Source organism: Callithrix jacchus, chromosome 5 (genome assembly GCF_049354715.1).
Source record: "Callithrix jacchus isolate 240 chromosome 5, calJac240_pri, whole genome shotgun sequence".
Lineage (NCBI taxonomy): Eukaryota > Metazoa > Chordata > Mammalia > Primates > Cebidae > Callithrix > Callithrix jacchus.
This window is the reverse complement of record NC_133506.1, coordinates 149,122,205-149,140,770: the sequence shown is the minus strand read 5'-3', so window position 1 is coordinate 149,140,770 and position 18,566 is coordinate 149,122,205. Positions and strand designations below refer to the sequence as shown.

At 46.5% G+C, this 18,566-nt stretch overlaps 1 long non-coding RNA gene across 2 annotated transcripts; it reads right to left on the bottom strand.

Moving 5' to 3' along the window:
* Window positions 1-1,104: 1,104 nt before the first annotated feature.
* On the bottom strand, window positions 1,105-13,284 carry LOC118153927 (uncharacterized). 2 transcript variants are annotated; one of them, XR_013536432.1, is made up of 8 exons: window positions 12,942-13,284; window positions 12,337-12,555; window positions 11,866-12,090; window positions 10,260-10,364; window positions 5,785-6,456; window positions 5,174-5,381; window positions 2,759-3,114; window positions 1,105-2,252 (listed from the first exon to the last, which is right to left on the bottom strand). It is a non-coding gene; the product is annotated as an uncharacterized LOC118153927 (long non-coding RNA). The 2 variants fall into 2 exon arrangements; XR_013536433.1 differs by having other exon boundaries at window positions 12,337-12,496.
* Window positions 13,285-18,566: the final 5,282 nt, after the last annotated feature.

Below are 18,566 nucleotides of genomic sequence, written 5' to 3'. Positions count from 1 at the left end.
GAATCCCTTGCCAGCTGTTCCCAGGCTGGAGTGAAACACTTTGAGGATGAGGACATGGGAGAAATGGGGAAGGTGTGTAATGCAGGTACATTCAGTCTTCCTGGGCCACAGCAATTGGAAAGCAAGAGCTGAGCCATCCTGCCCGGAACAGACACCCATGAACCGTCTCCATGAAATCCCTCCTCCCTCCAGAGTCCTGGGGACTCCAGGCCGCGCTCACAGTAGCCGCTCTCTACCATAGCAAACACAGAGTGCTCTTTACAAATGTCCTTGGTCCACTCTCTAGAATGACTTATCCAGAGCACACCTTTGAGTTTCTGCCATTGGAAATAAGATGGGTGGTTTAATATAAAAAGAAACCCATGCCTGGCCTCTGAAACGCGCTACCTGGCCCTGGCAGCGGGAGATGTAAGACTCATCGCTAAGCACAACCCTCCACTCTGGGAGCGATTCTAAAATGAGACCAGCCAACACCTGCTCTGGGACCCTGGGAGCTCCTCACATTGAGAAGAGATGGCTTGTGACAAGGCTGTGTTTCACATGATTCTCTCACAAACAGCAAAAGGTCTGTCTGTGGAACAGGCATTCACCCGTGCTTCTAGGAAAAGTCCCTGCTCTGCTGGCCACTGAAGATGAATGGGTTATGGCCCCAGGCTTGAGGCTCAGGACCAGCCACGAGCCGGCTGCAGAAGTGCACTAACCTGGACACGGCTGGGAGGTGCACAGGGACAGCCACTTCTGAGACTTTCACTCCACATGTGACAGCCAGAGGAAAGGGAGAATGGATGTGGCATATCATGAGCAGAGAGATGAGAAGCCACCACCAGGTCACTCCTCCATGACCCTCCTTGTGCCAGTGCCTTGTGGAGCTGATGTGATTCTGGATATATGAGCAGTTTTCAAACAACACACTCCCTAAAGCATTGTAACACATGGGACGGAGAAGGGCTTTTCAAAGGCTACTCTGCCTATGTGCCAACTCTGCCTTACTCTCTCACTGATGCTAAGAGCCAGTGTAGGGGAGAAAAGGTAACATCTTTTCTCACCCATTTCTAGGCTTGTGGCTGATGCTACTGTAACAAAAAAGACAGTGTGACAAGAAAAAAAGCATACACATTGATTTAGTGTAAGTTTTATGCGACACAAAAGCCTTCAGCAATGAAGACCCCCAAAAGAAGGTATTTTATGTGAAATTTGATGAAGAGTGGACAAAAATGGATGAGGGTGACTTGTCCAAGGGGCATGACCTAAGGGTCATAATTTTTTTTTTGATGGAGTCTTGCTCAGTCACCAAGCAGTGGTGTGATCTTGGCTCACTGCAATCTCCTACTCCTAGGTTCAAGCGATTCTCCTGCCTCAGTGTCCTGAGGAGCTGGGATTACAGGCACGTACCATAGCATCCAGCTAATTTTTGCATTTTTAGTAAAAATGGGGTTTTACAATGTTAGCCAGGCTGGTCTCAAATTCCTGACCTCAGGTGATCCACACCCCTTGGTCTCCCCAAGTGCTGGGATTATAGGCATGAGCCACCCTCCTAATGGTTATAAATTGAGGAGAACAAGCCAGGCCTATTTGTTCACATTCTTCTCTGTGTCCCTGTGTTTTCAGATAGAGACATCGCTTTCCTCTGGGTGTGGAGGGAGGGTGTCATCACAAGAGGGTCTTCTCACCTCCTTTAGTCTTTGATGGCCTGCTTCAGGGCAGAAGGGTAGGAGAAGGTCAGAGAGAACGTTCTGCATCTGCTGCTTTCTCAAATGCCAAGGTGCTGCATTTTACAGAGCAGGTCCTGAATGCCATCACTAGCCGTGCAGTGATGCCTCCACTGAAATTGAGGTGGTGTCATTCTAGGAGCCCCTTTAGAATTAGACTGTTCAGATTCTTTACAGAGGGACCCTGACACATACGTGTGTCTGCCCAAACACACACGTGTGGAAAAGAACAGGGCTGGAAAGGCCTCTGAGAGGAGATGGTGTTTGAGCTGGACCTTGCAGCAGAAGTCGAACTGTTCCAGTCAGACAAGACAGGAGCTCGGAACCCACGCTCTGAAGCCGACGGCACCGAGGAGTGTTATCGGGTGGGCATGGAGCAGACGTTTGCTCCTCCGCGGAGGTCCTGCTGTGTGTGCCAGCTTCAGCTTGGGAGCTTAGAGCAGGGAGGAACTTGGGAACATTCAGTCCAGACCTCTTTACGTGGATAAGCAAGCTGGGCTCAGAGAAGGTCAAACGGATTTTCTAAGCACGGTTACTTTGCCGCTGAAGGAGAGAAGCATGAAATTACACAAAGCCCTGATATGAATTGGATGAACACAACCCAACACACATCTTGCTTGACACCTGTAGTGTTTGGCCCGCCTACAGCACCTCGCTTGGTGTTACATCTGTATGAAGATAAGAGGCCTGTTAGACTGGTCCAATCTATCAAGGACCTTCAGAGCTAATAACACAGAAGCAGGGAAAAGACGCCTCTGGTGGCTAAGGAAGTCTGACTCCTGCATTTTTATACTGGACACCTTTGATTAGATAAGTAAATATATGTTAGAAAAAAAGTGGAAAAAAAAAACCCATCTGTGTCTATAACTAATTAAAAAGATGTGTGATCAACAAACACCCTCTTCTCCCACAACCAGGGAACAAACAGCTCATTGCTTTCCTTAAAAAGCATCCTGGAAACCTTTTCCCGGGGAAATGCGCTGAGCACTGATTAGCTGCACCCATCCTAGCCACACAGCACATCATTCGCATTTGTTGGGAGAACTTACTTTATCGGTCGTAGACCAAGTTTTCAGGGTAGAAGGTATGGCTTAGTCTCACCCCAGTGAATGGTTCTTCAGAGGTCTCCCAACACTTCCGCTGCCTCTTCTGCACGTTGGTGCAAATAAATGGCATCAATCTGAATCTTTGTTGCCTCAGACCGAATGGGGCCAGGAGCTTAGAAGCGAGAAGCTGAGGCATCAACAGAGTCCTCTCAGGATAGGGCTTCGTTTAGCTATGATCGTCACGTGATTCCCTGATGCACTGCTGTTTTCATTGATGGTGTCCGTAACTCACTGATTGAAATCTTGGACCTCAATAGTGCAGATGGGATTCATCTGCTGCCAATATGATATGCGACGTCCTGCTGAAGGTAAGGGAAGAAAAGAGGCTAAATAGATCCTTAATATTTTTGAGAATTCATTGCAGGGTTTCAAGAGGGTCAGAAAGAGACCATTGGTGATGAGGAGAGGAAAACTACCCACTTTTTTTTTTTTTTTTTTGAGACATCTTGCTCTGTTACCTAGGCTGGAGTGCAATGGCACAATCTCACTGCAACCTCCGCCTTCTGGGTTCAAGCAATTCTCCTGCCTCAGCCTCCCAAATCACTGGGATTACAGGCATGTGCCACCACATCCAGCTAATTTTGTAAGTTTAGTAAAGACCAGGTTTCTCCATGTTGATCAGGCTGGTCTCGAACTCCTGACCTCAGGTGACACACCGACCTTGGCCTCCCAAAGTGCTGGGATTATAGGTATGAGCTACCACACCTGGTCACAACTACTCGCTTTTAACAGAAGTTCAGAGCTTCCTATCGGTGGACTCATGTGAGGAAAGGATTTGATGAAGGTTCAGGATGGAACACGCCCTGGGGCAGCTGACAGTCAGAGAGCCATAATTCAAGGCCCTTTCCAGCTCACCACCTTCTTTCTTTTCTTAAGATTTCCCAAGTGAGGCCTGGCACAGTGGCTCATGTCTGTAATTCCAGCACTTTGGGAGGCTGAGGTGGGCAGATCGCTTGACCAGCCTGGACAACACAGTGAAACTCCATCTCTGCAAAATACACAAAAATCAGCTGGGAGTGCTGGCACGAGCCTGTAGTCCCAGTTACCTGAAAGGCTGAGGTGGGAGGATCATTTGAACCTGGGAAGTTGAAGCTGCAGTGGGCTCTAAGCATGTCATTTTACTCCAGCCTGGGTGACAGAGTGAGACCCTGTCTCAAAGAAAAGAAAATATTTCCCAAGTGAGGGCCCAGCTCTTCTCCAGCACTTCTCAAGGCACCACCAGCCAAGGCCATCCTCTCTCTCCTTCATCACTGAGTGCTCCCGGTCAGCCAGGAGGAGGGGTGTGAAGACCTCAGCAGGTTGATGTCTGCACAGCCTCCTTCACAGGCTCACAGAGAAAGCCCCTGCTCTTCACACAGGGAAGCTGTTTATTCATCTTCCCAGTACCCACAGAGACTAGCAGAGTATACTGTACAGAGAGGGTAACAGATATTTGTAGAAGATTCCTTGAAGAAATGAATGAATCGAGAAACATCAACCAGATATGGTTTTTACAGTTTCTGAGTCAAAGCTCGCATCGACCTCTTCCACCAAGTTTGAAGATAGAATTTCCCTTTCCTCTCAGTCCCACTGGTCCTGAGGCCCAGGTTGGAACCACTGTTCGCTCACCCACCTGAAAGCTGACTCATCAACTTCCTTGGATCCCAGCCATGGATTTTCCCTGAGCCCAAGTCTTCCTGTCTTGGGAAGCCAGCTGGGGCCAGCACCTGACCCTCTCCTGGGAGAGGCTCTGCTAAGGCCATTCTCAGCCTTTCCTCCTTCTGCTTCTGCTCTAAAAGTTCCTCATTCTTTTTTCTGTTTAGACATTACATTATTTTTCCTACTAAGTGTTACAGTAGCACATAGTAATCACAAAATTTGCAAAATAAAAGAAAGTATAAAGAAGCAAACCAATAAAACCCCTTTATTATTTCTAAAGGGCCTGCGTTTCTAGTCCTTGCTCCATTTGGGTCCCCTCCTTTCTTCTCCTCCTGCAAACTTCCTGCTGGTAATCCTTTTTGTGGGAGGATTCTCATATTAGCATTTCCAGGTCTCTTTATCTTTGGAGCCAAATGTTAACATAAGAATTAGCATATTATAACCCAATTACTTTTCAATCACAAACAACCCCAACCAGATGGGGCTTATTCTTAACTTGCATAATTTTGGCAAGGGGGTGAGAGATGCAATGGGGAACTGTGGTGTTCTAAAGTAAACCTAACAAAGGTTGACTTTGGAGATAAACGTGGCTTGGAAACAAATAAAAAGAAAAGACATAATGGAAGGATGTGGAGGGGAATAGAAGAGGGGAAGCATCCAGCTCCTGCGATGGGTGTGTGCTGTTCTACCCAGAGACGCATGGCATAAATGATTTCTCACCGTCCCTTCCAGCCTCTTATAATGTAACATGGTTTCAGGAAAATAACAGCAAAAGGGGCCAGCTGCCAGTTCCCTGTAGATCCTCATGGAGTTCACTCAGGGTCCCTGCCAAGGTCAACTGGAGATGCTGAAGAACTTCAGTAGACTCTCCATCCCCATCCTCCCAGGAAGCTGAGTGGCTCCCAGGATGACACGTCTAAATACAAACCTACAAGGATGGGCATGAGTTACCTAACACATGCGAGGTCAGCGGAACAGAATAACTAAATTGCCACAATTCCAGAATCATATTGCTGTCTAATTACCATAAGATCGCAAGAATCTATTGCAGACCTACCATATGGACAGAGCTGTACTAGGTGGGTACAGCCTAGTTAGTAAATGCTTCTGAGGATCATTATGAAAATGAGGCCAAGAGAACTCTTATTGAGGGATCTGAATCTAGACATAACAGCAGAATCACTAGATTTTCTCAGAGAGGGCAAAATGGACTTTCTAGTGTTACACAAATGTTGGATATCTACAAGCTTTCACCCACAGACTCCACACAGTACAAGTGAGCACTGTAGATTTCACTAAACACTGTGTTAAGGAGATGGAGAGGAACTTACAGAGTGCAACACATGGCATTTCACTGTGAAATTTCTTACGAGACATCTCTTTTCTAGTCTTTGTTCTCAGCATTAAATATTTCCTCTTTAAATTGTTCATTTATTTAACAACCTTTCATTGGTTTCAATCTCCAGTCCTGCATTGTACTGAGAACTTCTGAGGTTGTGGGAGCCAGGTACGTGCATGGTGAGTGCAACCCCAGTGACCAACGAGCTGGCCAAGCTGGTCGAGGTGAGGAGAGAAAGAAGGCAAGACACGGGCACAGGCAGAGATGATGCACTGGCTGTGGGTGTGCAGCATCACGCCAGAAGTGACAAAGATGAGACGCTGCCCGCAACTGTGAGGGAGCGTTGCCTCGGAAGGCCATCAAAGGACTTCTTTACTGGTCTGGTTTCCATCTTTACTTTTGTCTTCCAGGGGCCGCCATGTGTTCGGGAAACGTATGAGTGACATCTTCTAGCCAAAAACCTGGGACATTTTTGAAAACAATAATGTTTTATCACTTGAGTTTTTCTCTTTAGCTCCACTAGTCCTGATTCTTCAGCCTTTCCTCATGGGGCATCTTTGCCATCATGCATTCTGCCCTTTTGTTTGTAACATTCTTCTCTGGATGGTCCCAAGTCTTTCCATGTACTTTGAGAAGTGCAATAATCCAAATGGCGTGCGGCTTCCTATGAGGGTGAAGCATAAGAAGATGACTTCTAGCGTCCCATGCAATTTTCTCTTTCATGTGTTCTAGAATCATAATTTGTCCTCCAGAATAAACAACACGGTTGGCATATTTTCCTGCTAATTTCTAACCATTCCCCGGTATTTTTACCAGCTGGTCTGTAGACAGCTTACATGAATCCACGTCCACTGACCTCAGTGTGCAAGTCAGCATTGCTGTCCAGGGGCCATTCTGTTTTAATCACCTTAGGTTATATTTTATTGTAACTCTCCCACAAATCCTGGATTCCTTCCCTTCTACCCACAAAAAATCTGCTTCTAGAAAGGTGCCGGGTATCTTCTGAACATGGCTTAAACAATCCATTGTCTACCAGTCTTAGAAGTAGCCAGAAGGCAAGCTCTGGGTATATATACAGGTGAGTCACCAGTGTCAAATCTAATTTCTGATTATTACACAATTCCCTCTTTTTAGGCGTCATTATTTTTCATTTCTTAAGGACTATTTTGGCTCTTGGGCCTTCACTAAATTGTTGCTTTCAGGATTTGGGGAGGTATTTTGAAAACTATCAGGGATGTGTGACCTCTTGGCATCCTGATTCAGAATGTTTCATAATCCCCACTACTATAATTGTTAAACTGTTACCTGTATAAAGCCTTCTCCTATTTATAATTGAATGAAATTAATTTCCTTTCTTCCTGGTATAAATTGAGTTGATCTCATTTACCCTTTTTTAGGAAATGGTAATGTGTTGATTAAATTAAAGGTTTTACACAGGTTTAGAATAGTTTTATGTGGGGAGGAGTTTCCAGGAGATTTTTTCAGACTGATAAATAAGCTCCAGAGAAATAGAGAGTTAACAACAACACGAAGTCAGAAATACAAAGCTTTTTAGAATATGTAAGCAACCATTAGCTGAAGGACATTGGCTTACATATGAATTTTAGCTTTGGATTGAGAGTTTTCTAGTGTAAAGTAAAGATGCTGAGGACCTCTGGGAATGATGGCACCATTTTTCTTCTGTTTAATTCTAACTAGAAAAAGGGAAAGGAGAAAATAGTGCACAGGGTATTTTTCTCTCATTAAAAAAGATGGTGTAAAAAGGAGTGAAGAGTTATAGAGAATGTTCAAATCATTATACCCAGGAAGATTTCATTCACTAGAGAGAGTACATTTAATAGAATGGTAAGTTTTATTTTATTTTTATTTTTTTTGAAATGGAGTTTTGTTCTTGTCACCCAGGCTGGAGTTCAATGGTGCGATCTCAGCTCACTGCAACCTCTACCTCCTGGGTTCATGCGATTCTCCAGCCTCAGCCTCCCAAGTAGCTGGGATTACAGTCCCCTGCCACCATGCCCAGCTAATTTCTGTATTTTTGGTAGAGATGGGGTTTGCCATATTAGCCAGGCTGGTCTGGAACTCCTGACCTCAGGTGGTCCACCTGCCTCTGCCTCCCAAAGTGCTGGGGTTACAATGGTGAGCCACCATGCCCATTCAGAACAGTAACTTTTCAATGAGCTTTCCCAAGTGTCTCTAGTGAGAACCATGTTGGGGACCCAGGGTAAGACCTGCCACCCCCAATATATAGTAGGGGATGAGCTAGAGGTTCCAGAGTAAGGTAGAGGCTGAGCTAGGGGTGAGCCTATGCACATCTTATTGTCAGGACCATGTTCACCCAGCGCCATCACCAAAGATCACATCAGTAGGATCCAGGATGGAGACTGAAAGAGCCAAGAGAAGGCAGTGAAGACATTGCGTAATGCTTATTAGTGAGGGTAACCACCCTTTTAAGGCAATCTCTCTCCAGGTCAGGGCACTAATGACACACCAAATAATGCAGTGGATGCAGCCTAACATATCCCACGGTGAGTGACACCATGAAGGCTGTGCTGCGAGATCTGAGAGGTGCAGTAAAGGAAGAGGGAGAAACTGACAAGACAAAGGGGAATTCAGTGGAGATGTGGAAGTGGCTCTTCAAATTTCATACACCTGACGAACTTCATGGTAAAAACTCAGTTGCCATGCTTATTCATTTATTCATTGATTTGTTTTTAAACAAAAGTATATTGAGCACCAGCTGCATGCCAGGTACTGTAGCTAGAGGCAAGAGATCCAGGAGGCATGGAAATAGGCTGGCACATATTGGAAGGACAGTGGAGGCAGTGAGCATGTGGGTTGCGGCTAGGTCTTGCCTGGTGACGTGAGCTCTCCAGCCTCCAAGTCCTCTCTCCAAGCCACAGCTCCATCTTCTGCCTTTACCCCTTGCTGGTTTGCCTGGTACTCTCTCAAAACGCCCCTTGCTCTATGACCTGTGTCACATGCTCCTCTGCAATTTAGTTTTTAGTGAATTTCTCTGTGCTAGAGCATCTTTCAACATATCCAAAGGGCAGAGACAATGTCCTTTCCTGCGTACGACCCCTCCTCCACGGTGGGGAGTTTGTGGATATTTTCATTTTTTGCCAATCATCATCACAGGTCAATCCTCCTCTTATTCACGTGGCCCTTACGATTTTAGCAGATCCTCACGTCCCTAAGATGATTCTTTCCTTTCAGAGGCTTTGCATACCACATTTCCATAACAACTCTGAAAACATGGGGTGCTTCTAGGAGTTTTAGTCTTTCCTTTATGAGGCTGGGCAAGATTATAAACCAGACCTAAGGCTACCCACCTGTGTCAGGTGAAGAGGACACAGCAAAGCCTCCTAAAATTGTCTCCTCCACTGGTTTTTCACATTATCTGAAGCTCCACTATCATATTTACTCTTGACAAAGTCACTGTGTGAGAACTATAATTTTTTTTAATGTGTAAATAAGAAAATGAAAAGGGAAAAGGAAAGCATCAGAATGCAACCCTTTGAGCCAATAATTTTTTCTCTTTTTTCCATGTCAGATGGAATATTACATCGTTTCAGGTTTTCTTTTAAAAGCCGTTGGGCTCTTGAGTCAGGCTTAAATCCTAGATATGAATCCCACCTCTGGTTATTATTAGCTGGGTGATCTGGGGCGAGTGGCTGAACCTCTCTGTGTCTCAGTGTTCTCATCTGTAAAATGAGATTAACAGCAGCACCTACCTCACGGGGTGGGGTCGTAGGATTAAATGAGTTAATACAGCAAAGTGCCTGGCACACAGTGAGCACTCAAAAAAATGCTGGCTGTGATGAGGAAAGCAGGATATCTGGGCAGGATTGACAGAAGAGTCTGGCCGCTCAGCCACACAGATTTCTCTCAATTGTCTATATAGCAACTGTTGCTTCCAAGCAGCTCTCTGGCCAAGCCTTTCCCTGGGGCCCCAGGCACTAAGGATATCAGGAAACCCAGTGGAAAGGCCAGGCCAAGAGAGCACTGAGGTCTGGGCCTGGCTGAGTGTCTACACGAGGGGCCCTCAGACAGCAGGTGGGAGGGTGAGAGCAGGGCGAAGAGGGCTGTGAGGAAGAGAGCATCATTACAGGGAGGACCAAAGGCGCCCGGGGTTGGCTCAGCCCACTTAGCAGCTTTGCGCCCTCTGGCCCTGATGACCAGCCATGATTTGTTCACATTTAGGGGCTTTTGGGGGGTACAACAAGGGCTTTTTGGTACAACCCGGATGAGACGGAGGAGTGTGTTGCAGCTGATTTTGGCTACGTAATTAAAGCCCTGGTGTCTAGTGCCGAGAAGAAAAGAGAGACAAGCACAGGAACCCAACTGGCAGATGTGCTTGTTGTGCTGAGAGAGTCTCAGAACCTCGGGGTGCCATCTGGCTGAGAGCTGACTGGATGATGCAGTTCTCACTTAAGGAGGCGCAGCATCAAACTCCCTGGCCCAACCCACCTGCCTCTGCATCTGAGTAGCTGTAGGTAAGGGCACTCAGCAGCCCCCAAAGTAATGTCACATCCCAGAGTGCTCAGGAGGAAGCCACCAATCTTTGTTCTCTGCCTAAGGGGAAAAAAAAAAAAACCAGCTGAAACAAAGCATTAAGACTCACCTTTGGTGTGATGTTGGAAATACGAAAGAAATACTGACGTAACATTTACAATTTCTGACAAAAGAAATAATTATCAATTTCATATATATACAGTAAGCCCAGCAGGCAGGTCTACTAGGTCGGTGGTCTCCAAAGTTTTTGGCATTAGGGACTGGTCTCATGGAAGACAATTTTTCCACAGATTGGGGCAGGGGGGTTGATTTCGGAATGAAACTGTTTCGCCTCATCCTCAGGCATTAGATTCTCATAAGGAGCACCCAGCCTACAGCCCTCACATGTGCACTGCACAATAGGGTTCATGCTTCTGTGAGACTCTAATGCCCCCGCTGATCTGACAGGAGGCAGAACTCACGTGGTAATGCTCACTTCCCCACTACTCACGTCCTGCTGTGTGGCCAGGTTCCTAACAGCCCACAGACTGGGACTGGTACCAGTCAGAGCTGGGGGATTGGGACCCCTGTGCTAGAGGCTCTCGGAAGCATTTTCCGTCTCCGGATAATATTCTGTCCCTCTGGATGTGAAGGAGACACAGAGATTTCCTGATGGAGCCTGGCAGATCTGTCTTCATACACGACCGTTGTATAAAGAAGTATTCTGGACCCAGGGTATATCATGATCATTGTCAATTTTCAGAACATCCCCTGGGCTGGTGCAGTGGGGTTAGATAATAAAGAGTTGCTGGTGAAATACCTCATGGCGTGGTTAGAAAAAAAAAGAAAGAAAAACAAGTGGCAATAGAGGGTGCAGGGGGAGATATGGGAAAGCTGGTAACTATTTCAACTTGAGAAGACAAAAGGGAGAGGAGAAAAAATAAAGACTGTATGGCTCATCTAGAGTGAGCCAAACTGGATTCCGAATACTAACACTTTATGTGCTAAAAATCATATAATTGCAACATCTCTCAACACAGAAGCCAGGTACCTCATGTGTAGCAGAACAATTGAGCTGAGGTGAATCCCTGTCCTTAAAAGAGGTTTATAGGCTAATAGTGGTGCTGTGGGTGAGGAAGGCTCTTAGTTCCACTCGCAAAGTTAGAGAATCTGAATATTCCAGAAAAGGAAAAAGATCAGAGGAGAGATGAAACAAGATTGGCAAAATGGGCCGGGCGCGGTGCCTCACGCCTATAATTCCAGCACTTTGAGAGGCCAAGGTGGGTGGATCACAAGGTCAAGAGATCGAGACCATCCTGGTCAACAAGGTGAAACTCTGTCTCTACTAAAAATACAAAAAATTAGCTGGCATGGTGGTGCACACCTGTAGTCCCAGCTACTCAGGAGGATGAGGCAGGAGAATTGCTTGAACCCAGGAGGCGGAGGTTGCAGTGAGCCGAGATCACGCCATTGCACTCCAGCCTGGGTAACAACAGTAAAACTCTGTCTCAAAAAAAAGATTGGCAAAATGTTGATGATTGTTGAAACTGAGCAATGAGTATTGGGAGGCGGGGATCATTACCTAACTCTTTCATCCAGGAGGCCATTAGCGGACCAAGGAGTCAGAACAAGATCCAAGAAGAAGAGCTGGTGAGGAGTGAGACGGCTGCCAAGGTCCTCCTCCCTTTCCCGATGAGCTGAGCTTTCTCTTCCTTCCTTTTAGACAGGTTCATTAAAGCTGGCCCACTCCACATGACCTAGAAATTGGCTCAACCCTGAAAGGGTTGCTCAATCCCAGAATGACAACCTGTGACATCACAAGTGCAGGGTTGGAGAAGGCATAGCTGGCATGCAAGGCATATTGATTTTTATTACAAATCAGAGATTCACGCTTGCTGGCAAGAACATTTCACCGGGCCAGGAAGCTGTTGCAGGAATTTTCCAAGCCCTTTCCTCCACACCTTGACCTAACATACCAAGTGCTCTCGGCCCCTCCTCCCAGCCCCCTGCACCCACCCAGGTGGGCCCCACTGCTCTCCATGCCCACACCCACCTGGGTGTGGCTCTCCACCAGGGAGGCTCTCGCTGCTTTGCTGTGTTTTTGTCAACCTTCCTGCAGCTTCCCTGTTCTGTGAGACTGTGATAGAGTGGAAACTGACCGGCTTCCCCAGACAGGCTGCTCGGAGACGGCATCTGCTCCGGGTCTGCTCCCGCTGAGCCAAGGTCCAACCCAAACGCTCAAATTAGAGCTTGTTAGCCAATTGCTGAAAAACTGCAGGGGGACTCATTTGTAAGCACACTAATGAGACATCCCAGGATGGAAAGCTTGGTTTTATTTTTAGCATTTCAGAGCTGACATCCCAGACACCTCTATAACCAGCTGCCAGTCCGAAGAGGGAACAAGCAGAGCTCCGGGTGTGGTGCCGTGCGCAGGCGACAAGCGGAAGGAAGCAGTGCATGGGGAGGGTGTCTTGGGGACCAGCGGAGTGCAGCAAGGGGAGGATGCCCAGCTCTCACGCCTGCTCAGTCTTAGACATAATGAAGAACAGCTCCAACACAAGGAGCGTGTCAGGACACCACAGCACCCTCTGGGACTGTGTGAGAAAACAAAAACAAACAAAACAACAACAACAGCAAGGGAGACTCCTACCCTCTTACTTTGAATGGTACCTCTTAACGCCAGGCCCTTGAGCTTCCTGCTCTGCCACTGCGTGGGGCAGATGCAATGTGCTCCGTGCTCTGTGATCTCCTTGCTCCATTCCTCGCAGGGGCTCAGCTATCGTGGCCTTTCACAGCAGGACTCCAGCGTTGCTGCACTCTGGACTCACTGTCCCCCAGTGGGCTTGGGCTGCCCACCAGGAGGGCATGCACGGTCTTTCTCTCCCTCTCCCCATGCCCCCGTCTCAGGCACACTGATGCTGCATTCCAGCTCTTTTCTGCTGCATCCTCTGCAGCCCCTGGGCCACTTGTTCCTTCCAGGCAAATGTTGAAGAGACACTCTGCTCTTTAGCAGATTGGTGCAAGCCTATATTTAGCCACATTGTGGAATACAGTGACAATGATATTTTGTACTCAGGATACACCTTTTATCAGAGGAGTGTGATGCACTCTGCAAACATCACCAGCGCAGTACTCTTGGGGAGGAAAGACTGTGCCAAGTCTTCCAATCCTCAGGCTTACAGCTAGAGAGATTGAAGTCAGGGAGGTGGATGCCACCAGAATCTCCTAATGAGTCAGGATGCCTGAACGGAATGGTGAGCTGCTCCCAGGAGGTTTTCATCACACCTGCTTCTTTCTGAGCCTGCAGAGCCTATAGACCCCCCTAGAGCAGGTCCTATCTCCCTCCCTGTCACAAAGTTGTTCCTTTGCTCATACAACTGTCCCTGTGCCCAGGCACACTTGCAACTTAGCTTTAAAACCCACCTGCCAGCTCGATAGAAACAGACACACTGTCTGTGCCGGGACTCGCATTTGCATGACTGTAGTACCTCGATGTTCAGGACAGATGTTTCCACCCAAATCCATTCCTTGGCTGATGGAGCTATGAGGGGGGACCCAGAGGAAGTGCCCTGAAACTCTGCATAAAGAGGTTAGTTCAGATGCCAACTCTTTTATGACACAGGGTAACCAATCAGATGCTCTACTTCCCAGCAGTGGCTGGACACAGCCAGTCCTGGAGAGACAAAGCTGTGGGATGAGGGCGTCCCACAGAGGGATCCTCAGGGATTCCTTGGGCACAAGCAGTATCTCTCTTCTCAGAAAGAGCCAACCACACCATATGTTAGAAGCTCAAAACCAACTGTTTCCTTTTCATTCTGTTATCGCTAATAATAACTAGCATGCCTTTGTAGCAGATGCAATGGATGTGGCAACATTTCTCATGCCTTAGCAAAGGCTGAAATGGCAGAAAGCAATGCTGGCCAGAGGGGCTTTGGGTAGAGAGTGTTCTGTGTGGGGGTAGGACAGTGCGATGGTTCTGGACACAGGCTTTATGTTCCCCAGCCTCTGACATAAACCCCAACATGTGCCCTATCCCACCAATGATGATTGACATGACTGCATAGGGAGGCAGGGTCTATGTCCCCTCAAACACAAGCAGATATTTGCAAATTCCTGTACCACTAGAATATGGTAGACATGATGGGGTGTGACTTCCAGTACTGGAGTATAAATGGCAATACCAGGTCCATCTTGGCACCTTGCGTTGCTCCCACAGGGGAAGCCACGCCCTACACTCAGCAGCTCTGTTGGATAAGCTTGTGTGGACAGGACAGAGCCCTTCAATCTCCAGCCAGTCCCAGGTTCCCAGGCAGGCATGCAGTTGGGCCATCTTAGGAGCAGGCTATCTAGCTCCATCACGACTTCAAATGATGGCATCCCTAACCAACTCACAACTGGAATCGCGGTAGGGACCTCCCAGGGAGAACTACCAGACCAAGTCCTTCCTGAATTCCTCATCCACAGAGGCAGAAGTTATTTTTGTTTTTTAAGTCACTATGTTTGGGGGTAACAGTGTTATATAACTAAAACGCCTTGGAGCAATTCTAAGCAGAAGGGTGGGGTGAGATGATGTATGGGGGAGAAGCAATCTGGCCACTGTGTAGAGAATGGACTGCAGTGGAGCAAGGCCAGGGGCAGGATGACCAGCTATGAAAAACGGCCATAGAGGTAGGAATTATGTCTACTTCATAGAAGCATCTAAAGTATGCCATGAGATACTATAGGTACAGTGCCTAATGATGCCTGCCTCAGAGGGGCAGCAATGATGGGTGTGTCTCTCGTTTTACTGTGCTTTGCTCTGTTGCACTCTGCAGATATTGTGTTTTTTACACATTGAAGGTTTGTGGCAGTCCTGTGTCAAGCAAGTGTATCAGGGCCATTTTTCCAACAACAGCTACTCACTTCATGACTCTGTGTCACATATTGGTAATTCTTGCCGTAGTTTACATTATTATTATTACCGTATCTGTTATGATGATCTGTGATTGGTGATCTTTGATGTTACTAGTGTAATTGTTTTGGGGTACCACCAATTGCACCCCAGAAGAAGACTGTTTTGAATATATTGAAAATCTGTTGTTCAAAGTAGCCGCCTCCATCGATGATCTTGGCTAAAGCATCTACATAACTAACTGCAGCTTCTATATCAGCACTTAATAAGACAGCGAACCTAATCAATAAATGTATGTATTCAGACTGCCCTGCCAATTGGCTGTTAGCCCATATCGCTCCCTTTCCTTGGGCCTCCCTATTCCCTGTGACATGATAACATTGAAATTAAAACAATTAATAACCCTACAATGGCCTAAATGTTTAAATGAAAGGAAGAGTTGCATGTCTCCCACTTGAATTCAAAATCTAGAAAAGATTCCTCTTGGCTGGGAGCGGTGGCTCACACCCTTAATCCCATCACTTTTGGAGGCCAACGTGGGCAGATTACCTGATGTCAGGAGTTCGAGACCATCCTGGCCAAAATGGCGAAATCCTGTCTCTACTAAAAATACAAAAATCAGCTGGGCATGGTGGTGCTGGTGCATGCCTCTAGTCCCAGCTACTCGGGAGGCTGAGGCAGGAGAATCACTGGAACCTGGGAGGCAAGGGCTACAGTGAGCCGAGATCATGCCACTGCACTCCAGCCTGGGCAACAGTGATACTCGGTCTCAAAAAGAAAGAAAAGATTCCACTTAGTAAGGAAGGCATGCCAAAAACCAAGTTCTGCTGAAAGTGAGGTCTCTTGCTCCAAACAGTTAGCCAAGTTGTAAATGCAAAGAAAAAGTTCTTGAAAGAAATGAAAAATGTTTGAGAAATGTTAAGAAAATCTGAGTTGTCTGGTGGAAGATCAAACCAGCCACATTTCCTTTGGCCAAAGCCTAGTCCAGAGGAAGGCCCTGACTCTCTTAATTCTGTGGAGGCTGAGAGTGGTAAGTAAGTGGCAGAAGAAACGTTTGTGTTAGGAGAAGTTGGTTCATGAAGTTTAAGGAAGGACACCACATCTATAACATAAGAGTGCAAGGCGAAACTGCAGGTGCTGATACAGAAGCTGCAGCGGGTTATGTAAATGCTCTAGCTAAAATCATTGATGGAGGTGGTTACTCTGAACCACAGAATTTCAGTGTATGCAAAACAGCCTTCTATTGGAAGAAGAAGCCATCTCAGACTTGCATAGCTGGAGAGGAGTCAGTGCCTGGCTTCAAAACTTCAAGGAACAGGCAGACTCTCTTCTCAGGGGCTGATGTAGCTCATGATTTCAAGGTGAAGCCAGTGCTCAAAGAACATCCTAAAAATCCTTGGTCCCTTAGGAATGATGCTAAGTCTATTCCTCCTGTGCTCTGTAAATTGAACACAAAGCCTGGATGATAGCACGTCTGTTTGCAGCATGGTTGACTGAATATTTTAAGCCAAAGGTTAAGACATAATATTCAGAAAAAAATATTTATTTCAAAATATGACGCAGTACGTAGGTGCTCCTTGACAGTGCACCTGCCCACACAGGAGCTCTGATGGAGATGCACAAGGAGATGAACGCTGTTTCCCTGACGGTTTACGCAACAGCCGTTCTACAGCCCGTGGATCAAGGAGTCATTCTGACTTTCAAGTCTTGTTATTAAAGGAGTACACTTTGAAAGGTTTTAACTGCTTAGATAGCGATTCCTCTGACGGATCTGGACAAAGTAAATTGAAAACCTCCTGGAAAGGATTCACCATTCTAGATGCCATTAAGAACATTTGTGATCCTGGGAGGAAGTCAAAATATCAACACTAACAGGAGTTGGAAGAAGTTGATTCCAGTCCTCCTAGACGACATTGAGGAGTTCAAGACTTCAGTGGAGGAAGTCACTGGAAATGGCAAGAGAATGAGCATTAGAAGAGGAGCCTGTAGGCGAGACTGAATTGCTGCAATCTCATGATCAGACATGAAGGGATGAGGAGTTGCTTCTTATGCATGAGCAAGGAAAGTGGTTTCTTAGGATGCTGTGAACACTGTTGAAATGACAACAAAGGATTTATTCCAAAAACGTAGTTGACAAAGGGTAAAATACTATCAAACAGTTACAGATAAACCTTTCATAAAAGAAAGACTCAACCCATGCAGCAAACTTCACTATTTTCTTATTTTAAGAAATGGCCACAGTCACCCCAACTTTCAGCCACCACCACCCGGATCAGTCAGCAGCCATCAACATGGAGAGAGTGTCCTCTCCAGGAAAAAGATGACTGCTTGCTAAAGGTTCAGGTGATCATTAACATTTTTTTTTTAGGAACAAAGTATTTTAATTAAGGTATGTACCTTGTTTTTATAGACATAATGCTATTGCACAGATTATAGTATATTTTAAACATAGCTTTTATATGCACTGGGAAGCCAAAAAATGTGCGACTCACTTTATTGTGATTTTGCTTTATTGCAGTGGTCTGGCACAGGACTCACAATATGTGTGAGGTGTGACTGTGTTCACTTTATCATCCGGGTAGCCAAAGGTGCTATGAGTGGGCAGGGGTAGTGGGACACAAAGGAGAGTCATTTTTAAAAGTGGATCCTTATGCTCCTCTTCTGTTTACATCCTCCCTGCTTTGAATGCTGTATCATTCAGAATTACTTTCTGCCAAAGGGGCTGGGCGTGGTGGCTCATGCCTGTAATCCCAGCACTTTGGGAGGCTGAGGTGAGCAGATTGCTTGAGCCAAAAAGTTCAAGACCAGCCTGGGCAGCATGGCTAAACCCTCTCTCTACAATTAAAAAAAAAAAAAAAAAAAAAAAATTAGCACGATGTGGTGGTGCATGCCTATAGTCCCAGCTACCTGGGAGGCTGAGGTGGGAGAATCACCTGAGCCCAGGAGGTCGAGGCTGCAGTGATTCGTGACCACACCCACTGCGCTCCAGCCTTGGTGATAGAGACTCTGTCTCAACAACAACAACGAAAGTTCAGCCAAAGGAATAAGAAACCCAAAATAGCAGTGGCTTAAGTAAAGCAAAAATTTAGGTCTCTCCACTGTAAAAAGTCTGTCAGTAAGCAGCTCAGGGACGGTTTGGTGACTGCAGTGACAGGGATTCAGGCTCCTTATGACTTTTGTTTTACCACCTGCGGCTTTCAATCCCAAGGTCACCTTGTGGTCCACAATGGCCACTGGAGTGCCAACCATTACATCTGAATTCCAGCTACCTGAAAGAAGAGAGTAACAAGGAAGAGCATATCCCTTTCATTGAAGGACACAAACCGGAAGTTGCACACGTCAGTTCCACTTGCATCTCACTGGTCAGAACTAGGTCACATGGTCACGCCAAT